Source organism: Sinocyclocheilus rhinocerous, unplaced genomic scaffold, assembly GCF_001515625.1.
Source record: "Sinocyclocheilus rhinocerous isolate Xijiao unplaced genomic scaffold, SAMN03320098_v1.1 scaffold7909, whole genome shotgun sequence".
Classification (NCBI taxonomy): Eukaryota; Metazoa; Chordata; class Actinopteri; order Cypriniformes; family Cyprinidae; genus Sinocyclocheilus; species Sinocyclocheilus rhinocerous.
The window spans coordinates 96,380-102,125 of NW_015665940.1; the positions used below are offsets into that span (position 1 = coordinate 96,380).

A 5,746-nucleotide genomic window follows, 5' to 3' on the forward strand; every position below is an offset into this window, starting at 1 on the left:
ACCTTATATTGTCTCTTGCTATGCACCTTGGATAGAAACGCTTAGCATGCCTTATCCACCCCTGGCAGTCTTCAGCTGAGATGTCTCTGCAGCCAGCCTCCATTGCATCCAGGAGGGACATTTGATCAGTCCTCTGCCTGGTCCAACTACTCCTCTCCCTAGTACACCTTGTCCTCTGCCTTGTCCAACTATTCCTCTCCCTAGTCCACCTTGTCCTCTGCCTTGTCCAACTATTCCTCTCCCTAGTCCACCTTGTCCTCTGCCTTGTCCAACTATTCCTCTCCCTAGTCCACCTTGTCCTCTGCCTTGTCCAACTATTCCTCTCCTTCGTCCAACTCTCCCGCGTCCAGACATTTTATTTATTTTTTCTCATTCTCGGTGTTGTTCTGTATTGTTTGGAACAAAACCAGTCCAGAGAGTGCCTTTTTATTGTGCATGGCCATGTAATGGAAAGACTTGGAATTAATCATTAAGATTGGAATCAGCTATTTCTCAATTATCAGTAATTAAAATAATTCTTATCAGCTCTTTTAAGCTGCTGTTGTTGCAGAAGTAGAGGCTTTACACTATATTTAAAGTTTGGAACATTAGGTCTTCATTTCTGTTACGCTGTGTTTAAGCATTTGTAAAAAAAAGATAAGAAAGATCCATGATTTTGGGTAAGCTTGTGTGAAAAGAAAATGTAAGCATTTTAGAAACGTGTTAATTGACTGAATATTGTGTGAAAACAACATGAATTGTGTTAATGGTATGGTCACAACAGACGGATGTTGTGCTAATTGTGTTTAGAGTTTTGAAAATGTGACTACAGATTGGACAAAGGGATGTTAGCAATTGAAAAAAACTAATGTTTTTGTTATTCTATCCAGTTGAATCCACAAATTGCGCCGAAGCTGCATTTTTCATTCTAAATATTAGAGAAATATAGAAGCTCAATGCGGAGAAGATATTGGTTAGGTTAAAAATCAAACCAAGCCATCTACACAGAACGCATATTCTGCGCGTTCTTGAGACGCACAACTATGACTGAACACTCGCGTCTCACACGAGATGAATAGAAAGCCATGTAAAGTTAAAAGAGGTTCAACTTTTAGAAAACTAGAATTTGTGGGGTTTTATTCCATTCCACTGCTTCTCATATGTTTTTAAATGCAATCGTGTGATCGGCGCTTTTGGTTATTTGTATTAAGCTATGCATAAATACATGATGCTGTTTTGTTCATATTGTTTATGCAATTTACGAAATTATATTTGATTTATAAATGTTAGTTTAGACGGTATGCACTTTTTTATAGCTGCTATTTCATTGCTTTGAATAAACAATTAGGTTTAATGAGGTGCATTATTTTGCTCGTTGCGCCCTCCTGTGGCCTCAGGCGACAGGCCAAATGTTTCCTTAACACTTAATAAATCTGCATACAAAATATAAAAAATGACATATTTGTTTCAATTTTATTTTGTGTTTGACTGTTAAAACTAAAATAAGTAGTTTTTTGTCTTAATAAATTGGGTAAATTAAAAACATTTTTTCTACTGCTCTTTGTTTAAGAAAGGTTATAAATATTTTTTGAATAATTATCGATACTGAATGATACATTATATCATGATAAATTTTTTGCTATATTGCCCAGCCCTAATTTTAGCTTCTGAATGTTTGTTTTTCTGTTGTAAGTGTTTGTTGCCCATTTTGATGCCTTGATGACAGGGGTCGGGCTCCCACTTAAAGCACTGTGGCTTCCCCACTCGAATGCAGATGCAGAGTGTTCTCTATGGTAGGATTCAACAAAACCAAAATTAGGAACAGTTTGGCTCTGGACAGAAAGCTATCATCCATCATGAAGGTGAAAATCACTGGCCTTGAACCACTTGTCTGAGGTCCACTTATGACGTTCGCATGGTTTTTACATTCAAAAGCATCAAAATCAAAATGGAGGGGAGGGGGGAGTGGGGGAAGAGAGTGACCAGCACTCTCTTCCACCTTCAATACCACGAGGTGAGACCCTTGAGCAAGAACCGGACCCCCAACTGCTCCCCGTGCGCCGCAGCAATATGGCTGCCCACTGCTCCAGGTGTGTGTTCACGGTGTGTGTGTTCACTGCTGTGTGTGTGCTCTTGGATGGGTTAAATGCAGAGCACAAATTCTGAGTATGGGTTACCATACTTGGCCACATGTCTCTTCACTTTCACTTTATATAAAATACGCAATAACGTTATCAGACTATGCCCTCAACCAAAAAATATTTGCTCTGGAACAAATAATAGATTAATGAGACCGGAGATTGCCCGTTAGATTTACCCAAAACAAATTATATCTCATGTTTAATCACTATAGAGAGACATCAGATCTAGCGGCAACCTTCTGAAGATCTGGCCGAGGTGAGGCTGCTCTCGGCGGGTTCATGAGCACTGAATGGTCGCTGACGCGCTGGAGCTCACATCTCCAAAAACATCGAAGCAAATGTTCAAATAGGTGTTATCTTTACTGAAAAACCGCATATTTGAAGCTTAAAAAATAAATTTTTCGCCTAAAAACTTTAAAACTACATACCATGACCCAGCGACATCATTTTTTATAAAATTATAGTGGGTTTGTGCGTCCGCCATGACACGCGCTGTGAGAAATACTGCAAGCAGAGTGATGCAAACAGTAAAGCGGTTCCCATAGCGATATTGGTGAATATCTCATGGTTGTAAAGGCCTCTCAGCCAATCAGATTCGAGGACCAGAGAGAACTGTTGTATATGCAATATGTAATCATTCCTACCTTTTTATGTTGAGCAGGTCATGGCACTTTTTAAATTTCAACTTCAATATAACTGTAAAACTCCGTACAGTCACAGCTGAGCTTAGTAGAGTGCTTATTTAACAAATAAAAAAAAAAAAAAAACGGCCTGTATGAGCACCCAATCTGACAGCTTTCTGGAACCTAGTGATGGTAGCATGTGCTGTTTCAAGTGCTTCGAAACATTGAATCATTTTTCGAAGCAATCGGTTCAATTGATTCAATGCTTCGAAAAGCTTCGTTTCTTCCATCACTACTGGAACCACTAGAAAAACCAGAACATCTCCTGAAATGAACTTTTATATCTGTGCTGTGGTGCATCATGGGATGTGGGAGAAACCAAATGATAAAAAGGATTTTTGTGGTTTTAAAATTGAATTACTTGAACTATGCATAAATGGCTTTTAAATAATAATTTGTGGATTAATGCATGTACAAAAAGATTATAATCTTGAGATTTGGTTATTTGGTGAATGTAATTCCTGGTTGCTTGCATCCCCGTCAATGGTTGTGTCCATGAGTATAAATGCTGAAATTTCACAGGATTGTCAGTGTAAGATGGAGGTTGGAGAGTGAATAACTTACTGGAGATTGAAATCATTGTGTGTGAGTATTTTTTTTTTAATGTTGTTTATTTTTCTCTTGTACTTTGTTCTTGTAATTATTTACACTGCCTATATAGATGTGATTTTAATGGTACTGAAACATCTAACCCAGGGGTGGCCAATGTCGGTCCTGGAGAGCCACAGTCCTGCTGAGTTCAGCTCCAACCCAAATCAAACACACCTGAATATACTAATCAAGGTCTAAGGGTTACTGGAGGTGAGCTACAGGCAGGTGAGTTTTCTAGTAACCGCCTCAGAGGAGAGTATTCAGTGTGTATTGTGAATGTATATTTCCATAACTGTGTTTCTTTAGTTTATCACTAGTGTTTTTTTTTTTTTTGTGTCTGCTTTTCAGTTAAGACTCAATGTTGGCATGTTCTGAAGGAATTTGATTCTTATTTTATTCACAAACGATCTGTGAGTTTGAGGATTAATAGTTAATTGCTTTTTCAAGTCCTTCCTTGTCGCTGGAAATGGGTGAGTAACATTCAGAAATTCATCCACACAATGCTTGTATAGGTTTATTTGTATATTTATTTGGTTCTGAGCAGTGCTGAATTATAATGGTTTAAATTGTGGATCCAGACCAAACGCAGTGGTTGTGAAGCATTTCGGTGTATGTAATTAATCTGAGTAAAGCGCCATTTTTGTTAAATCACTGATATTCAACATCCTCAGGAATTGATAAGAGTAAATGTGTATTGACACAAGTTATGCTATAGCACCATGTGCAGAAAATGTCTTTTTTAAAATGTCATCTCAAATTGTTGACAGTGCCTGAAGTCTGGTATTAAACCCATTTTTGTAAAACATTCTATTCAGGAGACTCAACAGCTGCCCAGGTGAGAGTCCTCCAAAGATTTGACTAAACCGCCCTTACAATATTTGGTTATAGGAAAAGTTTGAAATCCATATAGCAATGTGCACACTAAATAGTTTCAGGGTTTTTTCATTCATGGCTGCATTGATAACTGCTTGTTAATGTCAGTTTACCTCTTGTGACTGAGTTTTTAAATGAACGCTCTCCACATGTCTGCTGTGCCTCTTTATTTTTTTGTCTGTTTGATACCATTTCTTTTAGTTTGTACTTTGTTTTTGTTTTTTTCCCCCCCAAAGTGAGGCGTCTGTGTTGATGACCAAGGATGTTGAGAGGTAATTACTTTTGACTCTCTTGTATTTACTCCTCTCTAATGCTTAATATAATATAAACTCTGCTTAAATACGTCCTTCTGCTGCTCACTCACTTTTTTTTTTTTCATCCGTCTGTCAATTCCAGTGTCCCAAAGCTGACTTTTATCAATGTCAAGTCTAAGATTAGCAAATCAACACTTTCCTCTCTCAACCAAAATCTTTTCCATTAAAATTAATATCTGTAGAGAAGCTGACTTGGTTAATGTTTCAGTTTTGTGCAACTACAAATGTTAACTCCGTTCTCTGTAATTTCATCCTACAGATAATCTGCACATCTTAAAGAGCTCAGTTTTTTTTTCACTCCTTGATGGAAGTCCACTCGTTGACTTTGTCAGTGCTACAGAATTCCAAGGTCTTTTAATCTAATATCATTATAAATGGCTCACAGATGGATCTGGTTTCCACAAGCAGCTCAGTGTTCCTGTTACACCCGTTACCGGCATGCAGTTACTTTTAATGGTTTGCTTTTGTTCCAGTGAGGTCCTGAAAGTGTTAATAGCGGTTTCTCCTGAGAAAATCAACAGCTGCTGAGGTGAGTCCTCCTGTGTTTCTCAATATTTACAACACTGTATATTGCTCTTTACTGGGTCGAACCAAGCCTTGTGGTGGAGAATGACCCATTTCAGTCTTTGATCAATGCTAGGTAGCGAGTAGAGTCAATCCCCTGCAGGTGCAAATTCATTGTTACTGAGGTCAGATATCAGATAGATGTGGTGCCTCAAACATGGCCACAGGGAGCCCACTAAAGCACTGTTGTCTAATGTTTTCTGTAGGTTTGTGGTTAGTTACTCTTTAACCTTGTTCAAAAGACTATGTGGTTTTAATGTTTGTTTTATGTGGTATAATTAATCAATAGTTGATGGAATGTGTTTTGTTTAAAGTGCAGGACTGTACTGTTTGATCATGCAAACCAGGCACTTTTTTTCCCCTTTTTTCCTCCGTGCTCTTCTTTACTCTTAATATATGCTTGCATGTGTCCTTCTGCCCCTCACTCTTTTGCAAATCTGATTTCATTACAGCTGTAGTCACACTCTCGACTGAGACCTGGAATTTAATAAGAGGACACATCGGCACTCTGCTCTCCATCAGCTTTATAAATTATACAGCACAAATACTCAATTAGTGCCAAGAATTGAATGAAATTCAAGAGTAATTTCAGACTCCAGAT

At 38.1% G+C, this 5,746-nt stretch overlaps 1 long non-coding RNA gene across 2 annotated transcripts in view; it reads left to right on the forward strand.

Annotated features, from left to right (window-relative positions):
* The first annotated feature begins 4,866 nt into the window (after positions 1 to 4,866).
* LOC107731690 (uncharacterized) overlaps positions 4,867 to 5,746 on the forward strand; it is a 4,863-nt gene continuing 3,983 nt past the window's right edge. For both annotated transcript variants that reach the window (XR_001638799.1, XR_001638800.1), the window contains exons 1-2: positions 4,867 to 4,930; positions 5,055 to 5,110. This is a non-coding gene — a long non-coding RNA (uncharacterized LOC107731690). The remainder of the gene's footprint in view (positions 4,931 to 5,054; positions 5,111 to 5,746) is intronic.